Source organism: Dermochelys coriacea, chromosome 9 (genome assembly GCF_009764565.3).
Source record: "Dermochelys coriacea isolate rDerCor1 chromosome 9, rDerCor1.pri.v4, whole genome shotgun sequence".
Taxonomy (NCBI): domain Eukaryota; kingdom Metazoa; phylum Chordata; order Testudines; family Dermochelyidae; genus Dermochelys; species Dermochelys coriacea.
The window spans coordinates 49,632,156-49,656,374 of NC_050076.1; the positions used below are offsets into that span (position 1 = coordinate 49,632,156).

At 41.8% G+C, this 24,219-nt stretch overlaps 1 long non-coding RNA gene across 1 annotated transcript; it reads left to right on the top strand.

Moving 5' to 3' along the window:
• The first annotated feature begins 16,712 nt into the window (after nt 1-16,712).
• On the top strand, nt 16,713-22,961 carry LOC119861912. Its single transcript, XR_006274420.1, has 2 exons — nt 16,713-19,416; nt 19,454-22,961. It is a non-coding gene; the product is annotated as an uncharacterized LOC119861912 (long non-coding RNA).
• The last annotated feature ends 1,258 nt before the right edge of the window (nt 22,962-24,219 follow it).

Sequence of the window (24,219 nt, forward strand, 5' to 3'; positions counted from 1 at the left end):
ATATCTGTTTTATGGCCCTGGGGAGTCGGTACCAATTCACAATGGTGCCTTTTGGAATTTCATCAATACTGAGGGTGTTTACAAAGTGCCTATCAGTATTTGCAGGCCATCTATGCAACAAGGGTTATATATTCCCCCACACAAGCCAGTTAACTATATAAGGGCGAAGCTGTGGCAGCAAAGAAAGTGATTCATTTATTTCGATTCCTGGATTTGAGGATTAACTTTAAAAAGTGAAATCTGATTCCGTCACAGTCCTCTGAGTTCATTGGTGCTCTCTTAGTCCCAATAGCAACAAGAGCATTCCTCCCACCAAACGAGTTTCCAAATTTAAAAAAATAATCTGATTTTCCACTTTTGTACTCAAAATTGTGCCTCAAATTTCTTGGTCATCTGGGTTTACTATGTACATTTGTAACCCCATTTGCCAAGTTACACATCAGTCCATTTCAAGTGTGGATCAAGTCTGTTTACAGACCAGCAATTCCTGATATGTCAGTGAAAGTGCTGATTCCAGATTGAATTCTATCCTTAATGGAATGGGGTGTGATAGAGGGAACTGTAAGTGTGGTAATTCCATATACCCCCTGATTTGTGTCTAAAACTTTGATAATAGATGCATCGAAGATGGGCTGGGTAAACATTTATATCGTATTCAGGCTCATGGCCTCTGGTCCAGTCTAGAATCCATGATTCACATAAATGTACCAGAACTAAGGGCGGTGACATTAATTTGCAAAGCATTTCTACCTAGCATAAAGAATTCAAGTTCTCACAGACAATTCCACAACTGCCTATTACTTAGACAGGGAGGCACAACATGAGGCCTTCTTTGACAACAAGCCATAAAACTTTGGAAATGGTGCATTTAGAATCACACCAATCTGACAATTCTTTAACTCCCTGGAGAGAAAAACGGTCTAGCAGAAAAATACACTAAGCAGAAAAATACACATCCTATAAATGAGAATTAAAAAATTCAGTACTAAACCAGATTTTCTGAAAGTGAGGGCTTCCCCGGATAGACTTAATTGTGTCAGTTCAAAACAGGAAATATCCTATATTTTGCTCTCAAGAAGGAAAGAGTCCAGGATTTCTAGCAGACATATTCATGATTTCTGGTCACACCATCTTTGTGGGCTTTCCCGCCATTCCCACTGATTCCAAGAACATTGCAGAAAATAAGGCAAGAAAAGGCTCAAGTTATACTGGTGGCTTCCGGTTGTCCTCTGTCGTGCTCTGGCATTGCTCAGTGCCTGTCCTGGGTGCCTCACAATGCTTTGCTGCTGTAGCTCCCAGCCCGGGCTGCTCACACCCAGTCTGCCAGCATGCAGGTTGTACCCTGAGTGTCTGTGTTCTGGACAGCCCTGGATCAGCAGCTCTAACCCCAGTAGCCTTTCTACAGCCCCATTTTGGCTTCCACCAGCCTTGGTTACCACTTGCAGGTTGACCCCAACACACTCCCAGTCCCGGATTTTCCCCAAACCATGTGTTCTGCAATGTCCAACCCTCTCTGGGACAGCTAAGAGGAATAATAAGGTTTGTTTGTTCTTCTAAAGACACAAAAATATATCACAAATCTTATTAATCTAACTGGGTGTAAATATACCCTTCCCTTTAAACACCGCACTGTTGTTTATGGTTAAAATGAAGTGAATTCATTAACAAAATATATATAGGATTGAGTGAGCTCAGGAATAAGGAATGAAGATAGAGTTACAAGTAAAACAAAGTATGCTTCTGTCTAAAATTTAATATAGCAAGATACAGGCATTAGTCAAGATGGTTTCTCTCACCAGTCATTTTCTTACCAGTGATGGCTGACTTTCCCTCAGTCAGGTCCTCCTAATTTCTCTTGTTGTCAAGGTACAACAAGGTACTAATTTCTTCATCTTAGATGAAAGATCTTTACCTAAGCACGTTTCACACATATATTCGATTCAAGAGACTTCAATCTGCTGTTTGGTTGAGGAACTCATCTTACACAACTTGCAGCTTGTGTCTGTCTAGTTACGGATGCCAAAGATGGCTTCTGTCCTTGCTTATATCTCCCAAAGCTCAATTACTTTGTTTCAAGAGGCAGGATGACCTCATGCTGTTCTTCCTTGTGAGCTTCCTATCCCCCTATAATATTTCTGTGTTAATGGGGCATCCATTGTTTCTCATTCCACAATGCTTAATTTACGTATGAGACAGGTAGCTAGGGGTGACGTTGCCTACTATCTGGGTAAACTATACGACTATCCATAATTCCTTACATAGTGTTAATACATATATGGTATTTTACAGTGATATTGATCACCAATATGTCATTAGCTTTCAGAAAAGACCTCACTCTATTCACTTTTATAACACAGTAATATTGTATACAGTCAGTTGGTTCAGTTGCTTATCACTTGAGGCTCTGGAAGGGCCGGAGTACTCAAACAGCTCAGGAGTTTTCAGAACCAGCTATGTAAATATTTCTGCCATATAGTCCTGTAGCCGGACCCTTTATTGCCTAATTTGTATGTGGAAATGAGGCAGCCACCTAAAAAAATTACCATGCAGGAAAACCTAGCATGTAAGCAGGGTATTTTCAGAGAGTAACTCAGTCCCCAGCAGAGGGAGGATGGTTGCAGTTGGCACAGAATGCACAGGGCAGGGGCAAGGCCCAGTGTGAGGGATGGGGTTGCTAGGAATGTAGCCAGGGCAAAAAGTCCTATTTTTCTAATGATGGAATTGATGCACTGAGCTTGGAGGCAACCCCTGCACCCTGCATTTTGACCAGCTACTTGGACTGTAGCTGTGGAACTCAATTTATTCTTCAGGTAAGTAACCTCTCATTCTCCTTCAAGTATATGGTGTTATAAGTGCTCCACCATAGGAGACTCTGAAGTAGTAACCCAGTGTGGAGTGGGGTGCTAAGGAGGTAAATCCAAGATAGTTTGGAGGACTCTGTTACCAAAGTTGCGTCAGCCCTAGAAGCAGGTAAGATTGACGTAATGCTTGGTAAATGTTGAATGAAGGACCAAATTGCAGTCCTGCAGATTTCTGCTGTGGGAACATCCTTCAGAAGGGCTAAAGATGTGGATTGAGCCATAATGGAATGGGCTGTCTTCTATGAGATGTGTGTATCCTAGTAACTTTATAGCAGGTCAAGATACAACCACAAACCCACTTGTGCAGTCTTCAAGTGGAATTTGCTGTCCATTTGGCAAAGGATATAAAGAGTCTGGGAAAGGACCTAAAAGACTTAGTCTTGTTGAGCTAGAAGGAAAGAGTCCTCCTGAAGTCTAGTGTATATGGACTAGCTTCCTTCCTTGAGGATAAAATACCAGAAGACTAATCTTCTGACGGATCTGAAATTCTGATGAGACTGGGAAAGATACAAGGGTAGGGATGTATAATGGCTCTCTCATGATAGAAGATAGTGTGTGGCAGGTCTGCCATGTATGCCCTTAGTTCTCCATTCTTCTGGCCATTGTGATGGCTATCAGAAATAAAGTCTTGAGGGAGAGGTATAAGAGGAAGCACATAGTCATTGGCTCAAAAGACATTGAGCACAAAAATAAGGTCCCATGGGGGAGCAAAGTTTCAGATAGGAGGAAATAAATTATGTAAACTCTTAAGGAATCTAACCATGGCTGAGTGGGCAAAGATTGAAGCCCCTTCAGTAGGTGAATGGAAGGCCATGATAGTGACCAGAGGTACTCTGAGCTCATTGACAGACCTTGTGTCTTTTAGTCCAACAGGTAATTTAGGATCCTTGAAAGTGGGGCTTCTGAGGCTTGCAAAGAGTGGTGAGAGCACAAGGAATGGAAACATTTCCACTTCTGCAGTTAAGTCTTGGAAGTAGTTGGTTTTCTGCTAGACAAGACTGAATGTTAGGAACTGAGCCTTCAGAGTTGAGGGGTTGGGATGGTTCAGGGAGCCTGAGTTCAGTGACAGGAGATCTTCCCCAAGGGGAAGACAGAGAGGGATTGTTATGGCAAGGCAAAGGAGATCTGAGGACCACACTTGTCTTGGCCACAACAGTGCTATGAGGATAACGCACCCCTCGTCTCAGTCTGAGCAAGTTTTGAGGAGTAGATGTATAGGTGGGTAAGTGTAGCATAAGATGTGGGACCAGGATATTAGCAAGGCATCTCTCAGGGAGTGGCCATATCCTCCCTTGTAGCTGAAAGAGCGACATTTTGCATTGGTTGAGGTTGCAAAGAGGCCCCAGGTTTGGCAGATGCTGTGGAAGATGGAGTTGTTTATCTTCCGCTTGTGGTCCTGCTCAGGGATTCCGCAAGTGTGTTCTGAAGGCTGGGTAGATTATCTGCTGAGAGTTCTATCTGATGGGAGATGCACGAGTCATAGTCTTGTCCAGCATTATCCGGATAGAGTGGCCTTCTTTGTTTTGAAGAAAGTGGTCACAAGCATAGTGGACTGCCCTTAGATTTAGAATATTGATGTGGAGCACTATTTCTTGTAGGGACCATTTGCCCTATGCTGTGGCCCCTTGTAGTTTGCCCCACACAGACACCGAGAGAGGCATCCATTGTGAGGATTTTTGATGGTGGAGGACATAAGAATGGGTTTCCCATGCAGACCTTCAGTGGGTCTTACCACCACTGGAGAGAGTCTAGTACCTGCGTAGTCACCATGATTCATTTGGAAAGACGGAGTCTGTTTAGGGTGTTCATAGTACTTAGTCATGCCTGAAGACATCTGAGATTCAGTCTCACATGTGGCTTAGTGATTGTGGAGGCCAACACATGTCCCAGGAGTTGTAGACAAGTCCTTGTAGTTGTTTGGGTGCTGTCCTGTAAAGATCAGGTTGGACATCATGGAGAATCTTTCCTTGGAGAGTTAGGTCCCGGTGGTTAGGGAGTTTAGCATGGCTTCAATGAAGTCTACCTGCTGGACTGGTATTATTGTAGACTTCTTTAGATTGATGCAAAGGCTCAGGGACTAAATAGGACTAGGGCCTTGGTGGTTGCTGACTAGGCCTCTTGTGTGGAATGGCCCCCTGAGAAGCCACTCCTCCAGATATGGAAAAACTGTGTTGCCCCACTGATTCAAGTGAGCTACTACTGCTGAGGGCACCTTGGTAAAGACCCTCGGAGCCCTGGAGAGTCCAATGGGGGGATGTAGTATTGGTAATGTTCCAAGTCTATGACCAAGCATAGAAAGTGCTTGTGGGTGGGGTGAATATCTGTAGGGAAGTAGGTGTCCTGGAGGTGAAGGGAGACAAACCAGTCACCCGGATCTAGGGATGGGATTATGGTGGCTACTATTAGCATCCCAGGGAACAGAAGCAGCAAATGCAAGTTTTTCAAGGGAGTTGTCCAGGTGAAGGAGGAGAGACTACATGACCTTTAGGGTGAATTTGTTTGTTTGTCGTGTGCCTGCTTGATTGAAGTTTATAGTGTAGTCTCTTGTGGAAGCAGTTTGTTGAGCCTTGAAATGGAGCCCTGCATAGATACAAAATTTATATCCTCTTTCAATGCGCGATCTGCAAACATGGTCCATGTATATCCACATCCATGGTTTGCATATATCCACATCCACAGATATAAAGTGGATACCTGCAGATTTGCAAGGCTCTAGATGCAAAATTTGGATCCACCTCCATCTGCAATCTGCAAACATGATCCACAGATATAAAGCAACTATCTACATATTTGCAGGGCTCTACCTAGAAGCCTGGTAGGCAAGGCTGAGAGCTTCCTAACAAGGCTATAGTCTGCTATCCTTTAATCCCTAATCCCTTAAGGATCCCTTGATGAGGGGCAAGGGCTAACTCAGGGAGAACAGTGGTGTTAAAAGCCAGTTCATAAGTGACCAGAGGAGCTAGCAAATAGGAGCATCAAATGGGAATTTTGTGAGGGAGTTTAGAGAGGGACCGTGAGAGCCAGATACACCATATAAACATTCTCTAAACTTAGGCTAATATCCCACCACCCCCAAAGGCCTCTCCCTCCCTCCCCTCATAAAGAACAAACATTTAAAAAAAAGAAAACCAAAACACTGCAAGAGTAAAAATATTTCAGGCAGAAGTCCAGGAGCAAAGTGGTGGCTATCCAGTTTATTGCACTGAATGCAGCATATATAATTACCTACCTTGTAGGGAGTTTGCATACATGTGCCTTCGGTGCAAGCAACTCTTGGCCTTCAGAGACCATGTACAGGCTCTTGAGACCAGAATGGCTGAATTGGAGGAACTAAGTGAGACAGAGAGGTACATAGAGGAGATTTTCAGGGGCACAGTAGAGAGGTCCTACCCCCAGTCTGACAGCCTCTGTGATGTTGAGGGGGATGAAAGTCTTGGGGAAGGAGAACATTAAGCTAGAGTTGAGTGAAACAATCCCACAGTTGAGGCTCTCCTTCCAGATGATGTCATGGTATCCTCACACACTGAGGATACCCCTTCAGGGGAGGAGAACCCAGTTATTAGGAAGAATCAGGTAATTGTAATAGGGGATTCAATTATTAGAAATACTGATAGTTGGGTTTGTGGTGACGAGAAGAACCGCAAGGTGAATTGCCTGCCAAATGCAAAGGCTGTGGACCTCTTGAGACATCTAGGCAGACTTATGTGCAGTGTCAGGGAGGAGTTGGTGGCCATGGTACATGTAGATACCAGTGACATAGGGCAGGATAGGAGAGAGGTCCTGGAGGCCAAATTTAGGCTGCTAGGTATGAGATTAAAGTCCACAGTCTCCATGGTAGCATTCTCTGAAATGCTTCCAGTTCCTCTCACAGAGCCAGTTAGGCAGGCAGGCAGACTTTCAGGGACTTGGTGTGGGGAAGAGACGATGCTGTTGAGAGGACGGAGTTAGCAACTGCAAAACCTTTGGGGAAGGATAGGCTCTACCTAAACCAAAACAGAACAAGATTCTTGGCATGTGAAATTAAAAAGGTCATAGAGGAGTTTTTACACTAATGGCATGGGGGAAGCCAACAGGTGCAGAGGAACATATGGTTCAGAAAGACACATCTCTTAGGGGAGGATTTATTAAAGGGCATACTCAATATCCTAGTAAAGAGAAGAGGGTAGAAGTTGATGAAGTGCAGATAGGAACTAAGAGAAAAAGTCAAATGAAAAAGAGTCCCATTCAGTTATATCACATGAAGGCAGACCAATAATAACACATTTTAGAAGTGCTTGTGTACAGATGCTACAAATCTAAATATTAAGATGGGTGAACTTGAGTGTCTGGTGTTAAATGAGGATATTGATAAATAGGTATCACATAAACTTAGTGGAATGAGGTCAATCAGTGGGACATGGTAATACCAGGGTACAAAATATATAGGAATGACAGAGTAGGTCATGCTGGTTTAGGAGTGGTACTATATGTGAAAGAAAGCATAGAGTCAAATATAGTAAAAATCTTAAATGAATCAAATAATACAAGAGAATCTCTATGAATAGAAATTATTATGGATAAATAATACAATATAGCAGTAGAAATATACTGCCGATCACCTGACCAAGATGGTGATGCTGACTGTGAAATGTGCCAGATTAGAGAGGCTGCAAAAACAGAATACCCAATAATACTGGGAGATTACAACTATCCCTATATTGACAGGATACATGTCTTCTCAGAACAGGATGCAGAGATAAAATTTCTATACACCATTAATGAGTATATAGAAGCAGCTAATCCTGGAACCCACAAGGGGAGAGGCAATTCTTGATTTAATCCTAATTGGAACACAGGATATGGTCCAAGAGGTGAATATAGCTGAACGGCTTGATAATGGCGACCATAATGTAATTACATTTAACATCTTTGAAGGAGGAAAATACCAAAGACCCTGCCCCCCCCTCAGCATTTAACTTCAGAAATGAGAATGACATAAAAATGAGGAGGCTAGTTAAACGGAACAGTCAGGAGAGAGAAATGCCTGCAAGCAGCATGGAAATTTTTTAAGAACACCATAATGGAAGTTCAAACTAAATGTATACCCCAAATAGAAAACAAAACAGTAAGAGGACCAAAAAAAAAAACACGCCACCATGGCTAAACAACAGAGTCAGAGGTGGTTAGAGGCAAAAAGGCATCCTTTAAAAATTGGGAGTCATATCCTACTGAGGAAAATGGAAAGGAGCATAAACCCTTGCAAGTCAAGTGCAAAAGTATAATTAGGCAGGCCAAAAAAGAATTTGAAGACCAACTAGCAAAAGGTGCAAAAACCAACAGTATTTTTTTTAAGTATCTCAGAAGAAGGAAGCCTGCCAAACAGATCAGTGGGATCACTTATCGATTGAGGTGCTAAAGAAGCAATCAAGGCCATTGCAGAGAAGCTAAATGACTTCTTTGCGTCGGTCTTCACTGCAGAGGATTCCCACTCTTTAAGCCTGTGGTTCTCAAACTTTTGTACTGGTGACCCCTTTCACATAGAAAGCCTCTGAGTGTGATCCCTCCTTATAAATTAAAAACACTTTTTATATATTTAACACCATTATAAATGCTGGAGGCAAAGTGGGATTAGGGGTGGATGCTGACAGCTCGCAACCCCCCATGTAAAAATCTTGTGACTCCCTGAGGGGTCCTGACCCCCAGTTTGAGAATCCCTGCCCTAAGCCACTCTTTTTAGGTGACAAATCTGAGGATCTGTCACAGACTGAGGTGTCAATAGAGGTGGTTTTGGAACAAATCGATACATAAAATAATAATAAGTCAGCAGGACCACATGGTATGCACCCAAGAATTCTGAAGGAACTCAAATATGAAATTGTGATGTAACCTATCACTCTCTGGTAATTAGCTAATATGATGACAATTTTTAAAAAGGCTTCAGAGATGATCCCGGCAATTGCAGACTGGTAAGCCTAACTTCAGTACCATGAAAATTGGTTGAAAGTATAGTAAAAACAGAATTATCAGACACACATATGAACACAGTATGTTGGTGACTGGTGAACATGTTTTTTATAAAGGGAAATCATGATTTTTATAAATCTGTCATATCTCCCCTCTGTTATCTCTTTTTTAAATTGAACAGTTCCAGTCTCCTTATGCCTCACCAATCTATTAGAATTATTTGAGGATGTCAACATGCAGCTTGGACAAGGGTGACCAAGTCTATGTAGTGTACTTGGACTTTCTGAAAGCCTTTGACCAATGTCCCTCACCAAAAGTTCTTAAGTAAAATAAGGAATAATGGATAAAAATAAAGATCCTCTCATGGATCAGTAAATGGATAAAAGATGGGAAATAAAAGGTAGGAATAAATGGTCATTTTTCACATTGGAGAAAGGTAAATAGTGAGGTCCCGCAGGGATCTGTACTTGGACCAACATATTCATAAATGATCTGGAAAAAGGGAGTAAACAGGTGGCAACATTTTCAGATGATACTAAATGATATAAGAAAGTTAAGTCCAAAGTTTATTGCAAAGAATTACAAAGGGACTTCACAAAACTGGGTGATGGCAAGAAAATGGCAGATGACATTCAGTTGTTGATAATGCAAAGTAATATATACTGGAAAACATAATCTCAACTATACATACAAATGATGGGGTCTCTAAACTACCTGTTACCACTCAGAAAAGATCTTGGAGTCGTTGTGGATAGTTCTCTAAAAACATCTGTTCAGCATGTAACTGCAAGTCAAAAACGCTAACAAAATGTTAGAAATCATTAGGAAATAGATAGATAAAAAATATCATAATGCCACTATAGAAATCCATCGTACACCTACACCTTGAATACTGCATGTAGTTCTGGTCACCCCCATCTCAAAAAAGATATATTTGAATTGGAAAAGTTACAGAGAAGGGCCACAAATATTATTAGGCATATGGAACAGCTTCCATATGAGGAGACTGGGACTTTTCAGTTTTTAAAAAGAGATGACTGAGGGCAGATATGATAGAGGTCTATAAAATCATGAATGGTGTGGAGAAAGTGAATAAGGAAATGTTATTTACCCCTTTCTACTTTCACTGGGAGATCGGTAATACAGCCAGCAGCCACTTGATGACATTGGTATGTTAGTGAACTTGCACAAAGCATGAAAAACACCAACATTTAACAGGTGCACCATGTGACGGTTGTCACATATCCCATATCAACCACCTCCAGGATCCAGGTATCTGAGGTGATGTGCTTCCAGGTAGGTAGGAAGCGGGACAGGCAGTCTCAAAAGTGGGGAATGAGATGATAGAGTTGTGCAGCAGTGGATCAGGAGGGGGAAGCTGTTTGACACTCTTGTCCAAATTGTCATAATGGTCTAGAAGGATGTGCAGATCTTCTGGGGTCTGGATCTCCCCTTAAGAGTCTCCGAAGATCTGGGGTAGGCTGATTGTGGGAGGTACTGTTATGGTTGGGAGACCTGCTGAAACTTCTCTTTGTGGTAGGGATGTATATTCCCAGTGACAGCAGTGTTGCCTGGTGCTTTAAGGAGGTGGAACAAGGAGATGGAACTTCATCACTGAAGAGCTTGGGCCCTTTGAAAGAGAGATCCTCCACAGTATTTTGCACCTCCTGGGAGGACAGAAAACTGGAGCCAGAGTGCTTGCCATATAACCACTGTGTGGCTAAGGATTGTGACACCATGACGGCAGCATCAAGAGCAGCCTGCAGGGAAGCTTTAGCTAGATAGATCAGAATGCCTAAGGGGACTGTCTGTGACTCCATGCTAAGGCTATTACAGTGCCTGAGGAGTTTACACTTGTTACTTGGTTGGTGAACTCACAATCAGTTTGGGGTTTGTGCCCTCCTTCTTGCCTGTCTGCCCTGAGATTGGTATTCTTCCTTGTGAGCCGACAGTGTGACAGAGGGATTCTGCCACATGCTTCATTAAGTCCTGAAAGGACCTAAAGTTGTCAATGTTGGAAAGTGGTGGTGGTGTTGCCTCCTCAGGGAAGGAGGAGGACTTGGCCAAAAAGGGTGAATCTTCTTTGTTCGGTGGCTTCTGCTCCTCGTGGTCTCCTCAGGTGCTGAGGGGTGAATGGTACTGGCGGGCGATCTTGTGGTGCCTACAAGTGTTGCAGTACCAGCAAGTGGTGGTATTTCTTCTAAGCTCGTACTTCATAAAATTGGTCACCATAATCCAGAAGTTCCAGCAAGCTGAGGAGCTAGGTCAGAGAAATGTCCTCAAGGATACTTATCTGAGGGAGCTAGGACATCCGATGGGCTCTGGGAAGTCCTCTTCAGGGTAGGCCCCTGGAGGACTATGATATAGTGCCGAAACAGAGTCCTGTATGGAGACCCCAGAGTCTAAGGATGTGTTATCCCCTGAGCTGAAAGGGTGGTTCAGACATTGGTGCTGGTACCAGAAGCAGGGGATCAGATCCCAATCTGAAGTGGGAGGGCTTAGTCACCAGCTATCAAGGCAATACTGGTGAAGGGGCCCTTGTGGGTCTCCTTAAGAGAAGGGACTCTGGTTCCTCCAAGAGGAGGAGAGCCTTGGGAAAAGCATCTGGAGGGTGCTGGAGAACTGTGATAGTGTGCAGTCATAGCCTGAGCTGGAACCAGGGCCCAAAACAGGGATTGATGCAGAGCTGGAATTGTTGCATATGGTACCGGAGAGCCTGATGTGATGCTGTCTCTGAGCTTGGAGCACTGACGTTCCAAAGAAGACAGCACTGGGGAGAACGCCACATGAACATCTTAGTGGCTCCAAGATGATGATGGTACTGGAACCCTTTAAGTAGTTTTAGTTGTGCCTAGTGCTGAGAGATGTGAGATGTGCCAAGGCAGGAGCTTCTTGAAGGTCTCTCCAAGTGGGGCTTCTTAGGCATCAGCCAGACCCTCAGCAGTACTCATTATGGAATGCAAAGTCTCCCAAAAGTTGGTTTGTGAGGTGACCTACCCATCTTTCTGGAGTTGCTGACAGGTAAGTGGGTCTTCTTCCTTTTAGAGGTCTTCATCTCTGGAACCACCTCTGAGGCTCCAGAAATCGACAGAGTGGCCTGAGAGATAGTGGCAGATGTGAAGGGGCGGGAGGGAGAGAGCTATGGAGCATTCTAGCCTCTTCAGTTTTACAAGACCAGCCTTTGAACCCTGTGCAGACATTATACTCCAACGGAACATGAGCATCTCTGAAACACCAGAGACAACTAGAGTGCTCATTGCTACAGGGAAAAGACCTGTGGCAAGTCTGGCAGGGCTTTTACCTTCAGGTTTTAGGCATAACCCAGGGAAATGCCAAAAGCACTAAGGCAAGAAGTTGGGGGCGGGGGATGCTCCCCTACCCCGAGCACAAGTTGTGCTAAAACTGGGGAAAAAATAACTAAAATAGTAACAATAAACAAAAATGACAGGTTTCAGAGTAGCAGCCATGTTAGTCTGTATTCGCAAAAAGAAAAGGAGTACTTGTGGCACCTTTAGAGACTAACAAATTTGTTAGTCTCTAAGGTGCCACAAGTCAACTTTGTTCGTCTCTAAGGTGCCACAAGTACTCCTTTTCTTTTTGCGAATAGAGCCTAACACGGCTGCTACTCTGCAACCTGTCATTATGCAAGGCACTGAATTTAGCCATATAGAGTGGGAATCTATCAACTTCATGAAAAAATTTTAGTCTCTAAGGTGCCACAAGTACTCCTTTTCTTTTTGCGAATAAACAAAAAGAGTAAGATGTGTAAGCAGTGGACAGCACAACTGCTGTCTCAAGCCACAGACATTTGAGAATGAGCTGAATGGTGGCAGGTCCATGCCTCCTTACATGCCCTGGCATCGGAGCACAAGGTGCTGCTCTGTGCAGGTGCAGACCTGCAGATGTTACTATTTACAATCTCCAATTTAGAGTGCACAGGCATGCACACCTCCTACATTGGAGCACCCATAGGGACAAATATTCAAAGTGTACTTGCTTTTCTTTTGAAATTCAGTCACTGGTAGAACAGTTGGTTTAAAAAGAAAATACTTTTACCACAGCTCTTGTATAGCATTTTCTATCTGGAGCTCTCAAAGTGCTTTACAAAGGAGGCACATATCATCAATGCTGTACTACAGTTGTGGAAACCAAGGCATGAGCCTAAACCCCAGACTTAGATTCTACAAGGGGACAACACACTGCCACACAACCTTATCTACATGTGACAATAACTGTGACAGTGCCCCCTATAAGGCTTTATTGAAATATTCTTATGAATGTGTATATGACATAACTAGAATATGTTTTATGCTACATATGCCTGTAACATATCTCTGTAAAGGTTATCATCTACTGAATCTATTAATCCAATTTTATGCATGTATCATTTTTGTATTTGAAGTTATGAATATTGGCTTAGTAAGGCATTTGGTCAGCATCTTTGGGAAGGAATTTGCAAGCTAAGTGTCCAGTCAAGAAGCATTTAATGCACAATGAATCTTGGAAGGCTCCAATCCACATGAGAAGTCTACCTGAGGACATTGAAGGTAGCATGTAAGCAATGGCTGCTGCCTGTAAAAACTGAATCATGCATGGACATGTGACTTGCCCATGTGACCCCAAAACTCCATCTTGGAGCTGGACTTTGCATAGGAGAAAGGAGGGGGTCTTCCCCCACAAGAGAAAGTCTATTTAAGCCCATGGGAGATCCCTCCATTTTGTCTTCAGCTGGCTAAAGAGAGAGCCTCTCCACCCCCCAAGGATACTGGAAAGAAACTGGAAGAAAGGACAGTAACTTCAGGGGATATGAGTGATTCCTGGACCCAGACTAGAAGGAGACTAGTCTGTAAAAGGAAGCTTACTGGAATTCCTCTAAGGGTAAGGTTTTTATCTGCATTCAGTTTTCTTACTGTATTAGACATAGACTTGCGTGTTCTATTTTATTTTGCTCGGTAATTCACTTTCTTCTGTCTGTTACTACTTGGAACCACTTAAATCCTACTTTATGTATTTAATAAAATCACTTTTTACTTAATTAACCCAGAGTATGTATTAATACCTGGGAGGGCAAACAGTTGTGCATATCTCTCTATCAGAGTTATAAATGGTTATAAAAGGGGATATGAGTGATTCCTGGACCCAGACTAGAAGGAGACTAGTCTGTAAAAGGAAGCTTACTGGAATTCCTCTAAGGGTAAGGTTTTTATCTGCATTCAGTTTTCTTACTGTATTAGACATAGACTTGCGTGTTCTATTTTATTTTGCTCGGTAATTCACTTTCTTCTGTCTGTTACTACTTGGAACCACTTAAATCCTACTTTATGTATTTAATAAAATCACTTTTTACTTATTAATTAACCCAGAGTATGTATTAATACCTGGGAGGGCAAACAGTTGTGCATATCTCTCTATCAGAGTTATAAATGGCGAACAAGTTATAAGAATGGATTTATTTGGGGTTTGGACCCCATTGGGAGTTGAGCATCTGAATGGTAAAGAAAGGAACACTTCTTAAGCTGCTTTCAATTAAGTCTGCAGCATTGGGTCACGTGGTTCAGACCCCGGGTCTGTGTTGGAGCAGACTGGTGTGTCTGGCTCAACAAGACAGGGTGCTGGAGTTCCAAGCTGGCAGGGAAAGCAGGGGCAGAAATCTTGGCACATCAGTTGGCAGCCCCAAGGAGGTTTCTGTGATCCAACCTGTCACAGTAACACTGTGTTTGGGTTTTGTTTTTGTTTTTTACCATTACATTTCCTAGCTTTTTGAACAGGGAAAGATATGTTGCTGGTGGTAGTAGAAATTTAGGCAGTTGTACGTGTCATGTCCTGTAACTTGCACACTGAGCAAGTTAGCCTTCCCTTTCCGTCAGCTGGGTCCCACCAGCCCTGGTTTGGTCCCACCTCAGAAGCCAAGTCCCTGAGCTATTCACTTAGTTCCCCTCTATAACCTGGTTCCCTCCCCAATACTGTACCCAGGGCTCTCCACTGTAATCATCTCCTTGCAGTCCTCACTCCCTGGTATACAAATATTTCTATTGCTGTTACTTCCCCCCCTCCCAACTCACAAGCACTTCCTGGAGCGAAGAGCAGCTATGTTACAGTGGAGTGGTGTTCCTGGTCATGAATCACAATGGTTGGCAGGTGAAGTTTGTCACATAGCCAGCGAGAGAAATCACAAACAGGGTTTCTGTTCCAAAGTACAGTTTTATGCTTGAGAGAGAGATCCTCTGACCCCTGTCCAATAGCTGCACCCCAGCTCAAAGAAACAGTGAGGTGTTTTGAAGCAAACTACCATAACCCTTTGAAACTTTGTAGGTGAGCCAAAGTCCCACTATGTTTTGTGTTCATAATTCTTTGTCTTAAAGATCATCTTAAGTTCAACCTAAATTGATTCTAGTGCTTTGTGTTAAACTAATACAGGTTGAACCTTTCTAGTTCGGCATCTTCGGGATCTGACCAGTGCCGAACCACAGAATTTGCCAAACCACAGGAGGTTAATATTATAGCAAGGGGGTCTCTTTTTATTTTTATCTCACCGAGGCAAATAAATGGAACAACGCTTGCAGTGCCACCTAGCCAAGGCTTACCGACTCTCTTCATAGCAAAGTGTTAGTGTTGTTGCACAATGTTACCGTATTGGCACAAGAAAATAAGTAGATAAAGCATAATAAAACATAAAATAATATGAAAAAGAAATAGATGATAATACAGGTAAATCTGTAATTTACTCACCTAAAATGATGCTTGAATTCCACTTCCAAAGTGATGTGACAAGAACTGCTAACTCAAATTACATCTCTGCTGTAGGTATATCCAGGGTAGATGAAGTGGAGACAACGTGATTTTCGACTGTAGAGTGCTGTTTACCACTCCTCTTCACTACCTTTAACCAATCTTCCAGCTTGGCTTGTCTCATGTATTTTGTTTTTTCTTTAATGAGTTTTTCTCTTATCATGTACAGAGACATGATTTCTTGCTCAGAAATGAAATGTCTTTGCTCCAGTCCTTCTATTACATTTGTTGCCAACTGAATGCATTTATCGATAGAAATTTTTTCTTCGACCATCACTGTCATCTTCATTATCTTTGTTTTTTCCCTGCTGTACCATTTGCACAATTTCTTCATCCGTCATTTGACTAGCAATTGGTGCATCTTTGTCAGCTTCCACTCAGTCTAGTAAATTTTCCTCTCCCAAATCCTTGGCTAGCTCAAGCACTACAGGGTGGGACATACCACTGGCATACTCCATTAACTCACTAACAATTTTTTGGTTTTCAGGCACTTGAAATCCAGTGAACTCAGACTCGTCATTGACGTCAGGATTGTCCTAAAACTTTAGGGCTGGCCACAATTTGTGCCATCCATTCTTCATAGTAGATGGAGTTACTCTTTCCCAGTCTCTAGCTAGTGTCCAAATCATATCCTTGAGGTTAAATTCTTTCCTAAATGTTCTCAAACTCTTCCCATCATTAAGCAATACTAGCAATTGGTGCATAAACTTGGACCTGTACATACCCTTCAGGGATCACAAGGCTGAATCAGCGAGGTTACAGTTTGGGGGTAAATACAGTCCCACCACATTATCTTTGAGCAATGGGCTCTTGCCTCCGGTACAAAACATTTCTCAAACCACTAAGACATAGATTAGTCGTTATCCATCCCTTTTTCTTGCCACAGTATATTACTGGGAATATTTTCACCCCTTTGAATGCCCTTGGATTTACACATTTTCCAAAAAGAAAAGGAGTACTTGTGGTACCTTAGAGACTAACAAATTTATTAGAGCATAAGCTTTTGTGAGCTACAGCTCACTTCATCGGAATGCATCCGATGAAGTGAGCTGTAGCTCACGAAAGCTTATGCTCTAATAAATTTGTTAGTCTCTAAGGTGCCACAAGTACTCCTTTTCTTTTTGCGAATACAGACTAACACGGCTGCTACTCTGAAACACATTTTCCAGTAACCATGAGCTTGCATTTGTGCGTGGCTGCTGCGTTGCTACAACCAAGGACAGTTACCCTGTCCTTCAACTACTTCGTACCAAATGGTGTCCCCTCTGCAACAGAAGCCAACTTTTTTTTAGGCATACAACACCAGTAGAGAGCAGTTTCACTGGCATTCTATACCTGCTTTGGGAATAACGTCTCATTTGCAAGTAACTCTGCAAATTTGTCAATGTACTTCGCAGCAGCTTCCATATCTGCACTTCTTTTTTCACTGCACACACAATGTAGATGAATGCCCTGCCTGTTTTTAAATTTCTGAATCCATCCTTGCAAATAGTCACACTCATGCTGCAGGTTAAGTTCTTTGTGGAATATTTTTGTTTGTGCCACCATCATCTCACCTGAAATTCTAACACCTTCGTTCCTACAAAGCTTGAACCAATGTATAAGCGTACTATCTAAATCACTGCTTTCCCCCTCCTTCAATGTCTTATGAACACTCATACTTGTTTTTACTGTCACGTTCAGCAAAAAACTTAAGGATTTGATTCTTTTGCTTCTTCAAATCATACATTGTAAATGGCCCTACATTGTAAAACTCACACAAGGCACGTTCCGATGTGCCCTTTTCCAATTTTTGCAGCACTCCCACCTTTTGCTGTATGGATATTGACACATGCTTATGCTTAGCAGCATTACCAACACTTCCACTGCTTGCTGGACATATTTAGGGGTAAATTCGAGCTAAATAACAGCACAGAACACTGAGAGCCAGGACTGGTGGGACTTTGCTGGACCGTGGGAATCTTGGCCCCACCCATGCTAAGCGTACATTCGGCTAACTAAAATCATGCTGGACCACGGATGTTGCCAGATTAGAGAGGTTCAATCTGTAATCAGGAAAAGGTCTGTAACCAATCAGTAGGATTGTACTTAATCATCCACTTTGATTTTACTCTGACTTAGCTGACTTAGTCCAAATACCCCAAAAGGGACTACTTGTAATTAATATGGGGAAAATGTTTTCTGTGATTAATAAAACAATAATCTATAAGAAGATGCTTTTAGATTATCAATCATAGAAACCAGATACCAATCTGCCTGAAGCATCAGGTGATTAGGCTGAGGCCGCAGGATCATTAGGGGAGGAGATGAAGGAGCACACCAAGTAATTAAGTTTTAAAGCTTCATTAATAAAATAACAGCGGTGAGCGCTGGGGGCTCCCCATGTCATTCAGAGGAAGAAAGAAAGCATTAGTGCCCACGCCCTAACCACTTTCATACTCACACATGCACAACCCGCGGCTGGCCAAGCCTGGGTGTAATGTCAGAAGAAAATGGGGAAGGTTGGACATTTGTCCTGTACACAGGCCGTCCAGGGTCTGCTGTTGATCTCAAATTTGCTTCAGCTCTCAGAAGGGTTTTAAGTCCTGGGGTCTTTTGGGGGTGTTTCATTCAGGGACCTCTGTCCCCAGTGCTCTTTGTACCAGTCCAAACCGGCTTTCCGTGGCTTCCTCAGCTTTTCCAAAACACACCAGCTTCAGGGACACAAGACTGTTGTTTTCCCACTCGCTGGCTTTCGCTGTCTCACTGGCTTTTGCAGCCCCTGCAGTTCTGTTCAGCTGAATCCTCCTTTCTCACGGCTGGACTGGGTTGGAATCCAGGCTCCTGTCTTTCTTGGCAGGCAGCCGAGAGTCGGTTGTGTGCTGTGGCCTTGGGCTGGAGTCAACGTCTTATCTTCGAACCTAGCTGGAGCATCGAATTAACCTGTTCCTTTCTCCCTTCCTTCCCCTTCGGCCTCTTGCAACCTGCAAAGAAAGCTTTCACTCCACACTCACACCTTCAACCCCTCCCAAGATCCTTTCCAATGTGTATAAAAGCATTAGCAATATACAATGCTGGTGCTTACCCAGGGGACCCCCTGGGTAATTTTACTGTGACAATAGGCCCTGGGAATTGGTGGGCATGGATGTAATAGGGCCATTACCAACAACAAACAAGGGATACCAGTACATCTTGATGGTCATGGATTATCTTACAAAATGGATGGCATAAGTCAGCACATGAAGTGGCAAAGAAAATAGGTAAAATTATAAATTGATTTGGATATCTACAGTGGATACTGACAGATCTTGGTTCTGGATTCAGTAATGAGGTAATGATTTATTTTTGAGATTTTTTTTCACTATTTCTTCAACCGCACTATCGGATCATAGATATTTGACACTGACTACGGGCTTCATTGTCGTCTTTATTATTATTTTTTTTTACTGTAAATTGTTGCTGACACATTTTTCTGTCTACTTATTCACCAATTTTTTTATAACAAACTGATTGCAAACTTATTTTTCCATGTAGTCATTCTAAAAGATAGAATAGGAAACCACAGTAATTACATGTAAAATCAGTTGAAAATAGGAGAAGGAACATACATGCAGACATTTCCAAAGGAAACTTTATGGCATTTTTTTTTCTTTCACTTTAACCTGGCCCTTTGTGGGGAAAAATGGGGATATAACATAGCTTTATCAGCTCATACCACCCACAAACCAATGGACTGGATGAAAACACCAACAAATCCATCAAATTTTAGAGGTGGAAATTTCAATACTAAACACAAGTAGCATGCACCAGACCATAAACTACATATTTGTAATACCTCTTCAAGGTCAATTTGTTACATTGCAATAAATTTTTATTACAAGGTCAATTTATTACATTGCAATAAATAAATTTTATTGTATTACATGTGAAATGAAAAACAATCAAAGCCACACGCTGTGATGTTCTCCTCCTTAGACCTTCTTGATTCCATATAATCTATCTCAATCAAGACATCGTGTTTACTATTTGTTTTCACAAACTAATCAATCACCATTTCTTACAGAGCACTGCGGAAGCTGGTTGATACCACTGGGAGTAATTGGAATGAATTTTTTTATAACATTTTATTTTCTTTGAAATCTAAACAGAAGATGAGAACAAAAATGTCACGCTTTCAACTGTAGTATGGTTTTGAAGCAACATTCTGTACAAGGGCTCAGAGAATTATACAGTAAGTGTATTTAAGTACCATCAGTACTTAAGTACTAAGTAGTAGCAAACACAGTGCTATATAGAGGAATGAGTAAATACAGTAAGCGTGTACTGAAATTGGGAAATACAGCTGTAGCCAATTAGTTCATTTTATCTATTTATCATTGTAATGTGGTGGTCTGGTCAATTAATATGGTATTTTATACATAATAAATGCTAAATAGATTTAAGTTACTAGGCCATAGACTTAAGCATGCTTGACATGAGTGGATGATTTAGAATAACCCTACATCAGTAAGGTCTTGAGATTACTGCAAAGATATGCCAAAAAGTAATGTTATGAAAAAAATAATTTAAATAAACTGAAAGCTATTGTCCAAGATCATGAGACCCCAGATTGTAACATCATAAAAAGTCCTGTTCTGACTGCAAGGTATATGTTATGCATAGATGCTAATGAGAATAAGAGGAACTAAAACCAACCTATGAAAAATGAGGCACCCCAGTATTCCTGGGGTGTGGAAGTACAGATAAGGAAAAGCGGATTTTCCTTAGAATAGCTTTGAGGATGTGAGTATGACTAAATTTGTAGTCATTGCATGCATTTTTGTAGGATTTACATATGCATGAGTAATTGTAACTTTACTTATTGCTTTAATAAAACTTGTAGTACAGATAAAACTTGTGAGTATGTCAATATCCTTGGACTTTGTGCGTTTCTAAAGTCTCTAAATTTGAGAAAAGCACCAGAGGTAATGTTCACTTTGAGCTTGAAACTGTAGCAACAGGAGCTGAAGCCATGATAGTGTAATACAAAATTACTAAATTAAATTTAAATAAAAAAAGAAAGCTACACAGTGTCATCTAGATTGCATGGTTTGTCTAATTGACTGACAAGTATAACTGCATTTTTCTTTTTTTTCAAAGAACACAGACTGGAATGCAAAATGATGTATTATTTCTTCTTTACAATGCACCAGGTAATTTGGGTTATTGCAGTAAGATGTTTTCCATTGTTATACTTTGGGATTGTATCCACTAATGTAGTACTACATAATAGGATTCAAATACAGCTATGATATAATTTCCTGTATTTTATGGGTTTTCAATAAATTTAATAGATTCAAATGAAAATGGAACTTCAATGTAAGGCTTGAAATGCTGAAGACTGCAGTTTAAAAAATAAAATGCTAGTCTGAAGAATTTGTTGTTATATTGGTAATGTATATTTTAAAAATACACCAAGAAATTCACAATATGATTTTCTCTTGTGTATTAGTGAGATATTACACGAGAGTATCTGCATGCAGTGTTTTGAAAAATCATTATAAAATTGTTGAAATGATCATATTACCAATAACATATGTATATATTTTAAATTTGCACATAACATTAATGGAATCAAAAAAATTGTTAATAATTGAGCCCTTCTGTGGTGAGACAAGAGATGTGAAAGAACCTTCCTAAGGAATTGGAGATGATTTTAGGTACTTATTTTCAGTTTATAGGTCATGTTAGTGTGAAACTATTTTCAATAAATATGATACAACAACAATGAAGACAATATCATCCTGACAGCTACAAATAAAAATGGAAACAACACATTCTTGTACTTACTCTGTTTAGTACTGGACATTGACTGAACTTGTAGGATTTGAGCATGGACTAACTACTTCATTGAATGAAACCGCGTGTGTGTGTGATATATATACTATGAGCATGAAGTAATTGCAACCATTCATTAAATAGAAAAATAAAGGATTACTAAACATCTAGAGTACCTGTAAGAAAAAATGAAACCCACTTATAAAATTGGCTACTTATATGCCTTATACATTTCAGATTGTTCATCTACTGAAAAACTGGAAAATCCATAATGGGTCTCTGGAAAATAAAAATTGTGGAACACAGGAGACAAGCAGTTGGGCACAACAGTGGTCCACTCATTCTAAAATTATTGAGTGTCAAATTTTGATTTTTTCTTAATGATGTGTAATTATGATGTGTTTTCTAATTAAAAGTATTAGTTTGCAAAAACATATTTAGAACATAAAGACATCAGTACTATGGAAACCACACAAGAGACTAACTACGTATAGAAGAAAAATCACCATTCTTTTAATGAAAGAGTGGAGTAATAACTTTGTTACAAGTACCTAGTGAGACCAGAGTATATGGGAAGATAACAGGAAGAGTGGAATAATGTCATATCACAAAGTTATCAGTAGGTTATGTCGCAGGTTTGGTTCTCTAAGGGTCTCTCTGCATGAATAATGTCTTTGATTAGTGAAAAATGGGGAGTGCGTAGATGGTTGACATTGAAAGAGCAATGAAATGTAATTGGATATAGTTATATCCATCAGCAGTCAACTAAAAGTTTGAGATAAATAGATAAGGGTACCAAACATAATGTAAAATATGACCCCCCAAAAAGAAAAATATTTGCAAATCAGTAACTTAATACTTGAAATAATTGACATTCATGAATAAATCAAGATTTCTATTTAGAGTTTTGGTCATAAGGTAATCATCATTTGATTACATTATATTGATTTTGCAGAGAGCAGGAAGGAGTACTGCACCTTGTCATATGCAAAAATGAAAATTGTATAGTTAACACAATGTTCGAACAGATAAGTAAACAGAATACTGTATGATTGTTTATAGCACATGGCCCAAGACCCAATCAGTTGCATATAGACCTGATGGAATAACTTTGCTAAGGATCAGGATTGTTGTAATAATTCCACATTAGTAAATATTTACACTGTTGCTGACTAATTTTGACTAATGATTATATGTTCAAGGAATATTATTTTATAATTGTATGAATTAATTGAAATTATATTTAGCATAAATAGTTCTGTCATCATTTTCTCATCTATTACTTATCAAAGGTACAGTTTGACTCTTGTAAGAAGTGAGCATATGTGCCCTACCTTCCAGAGGGAACCAGTGAAGACATCCTAAGTGATAAGAAGAAACAGTATGACTGCAGAAAGTGTGTATAGTTGGGATGTTTACAAAAAAATGTATTTAGTATGATTATTTTCTTACGGTAAATATTTTGATTTTCTTGGAATTATACAGTTGGAATACAAATGTGTAATAGAGAAGTTCAATTTTAATATTCATTTGAGTAAAGGAAAAATATATGTTAATCACTGTTTCTAAAAATGGGTTTAGATGCTTGATTTTGAAATAATGTTGAAATGTAAAGTAAGCTATTCTTGTTTATATATCTCGTTATAAGAAGTTGTCAACATTTGAAAAATATCTAGATAGTAGCAAATTGTGACAAGGCAGCATCTATCACAATTTGCTACCCCTGGATCAGAGGATGGGAACAGTGGGAGGTGACAAATTGTGGCATGGCAGCAAACCCAAACCACCCATAAATGTCAGTAACTACTACCAGTAGCAAAGTGTGATGACAGCAGTTTTTGACATTACACCAGGCAGGGTCCCTGCTGAGCTGAGCCATGCTGGGGTGGGGTCTGTTCTAAATTGTGCTGAGCCAGGCTGGATGATGGGGAGGTCCAGTCTTTGCTGTGCTGAGTCAGGTGGGGTGGGTGTGTGCTGAATTGTACTCAGCTGGGTTGGGTGGGGGCCTTTGCTTGGCTGTGCTGAGCCATGCTGGGTTGGGGTCCAAGCTGGGCTGTGCGGAGCCAGGCTGCGGGCCTGTGCTCAGCTCTCCTGGGCCAGGATGTGGGTGGACTGGGGCTGTACTGAGCCATGCTGGGATGTGCATGGGATGCATTCTGGGCTGGACAGGGTTGAGGAGGGGTATGTACTGAGGGGGATCCATGCTGGACGATGCCAGGTTGGGGTCTGACTTTGGCTGTGTTGGGGTCTGTCCTGACCCATGCTGAGCAAAGCTGGGCAGGGACTGAGCTGGGCTGGAGTCCAGGCTCTGCTGAGCTGAGCTGAGCTGAGCTGAGGAGGGTGTGTGTGTGTCCAGGCTGGACTGGACTGAACCACGCTGGGTGGGGGCTGGGCTGAGACTAGCAGTGGTCTGTGTTGGGCCGTGCTGGGTGGGGGGATCGGTGTTGGGATCCGTGCTGGGGGGAGGGTTGTGGCGGGCAGAGCTGGGTGGGGGGATCGGTGTTGGGGGGAGGGTTGTGGCGGGCAGAGCTGGGTGGGGGGATCGGTGTTGGGATCCGTGCTGGGGGAGGGTTGTGGCGGGCAGAGCTGGGTGGGGGGATCGGTGTTGGGATCCGTGCTGGGGGGAGGGCTGAGCTGGGGAGGGCTGGGCATGGGTGCATCCCAGGCTGTGCTGAGGCGGGCTGGACAGAGTGCTGTCTGTGCTGGGCAGAGTCAGGTGGGAGGCTGCGCTGGGGCCGAGCTGGAGGTCCATGCTGAGCTCAGCCAACGTAGGCGGGGTAAGAGGGCGGGTCTGTCCCATGCTGTGCTGAGCCGGGCTGGATGGCGGTGA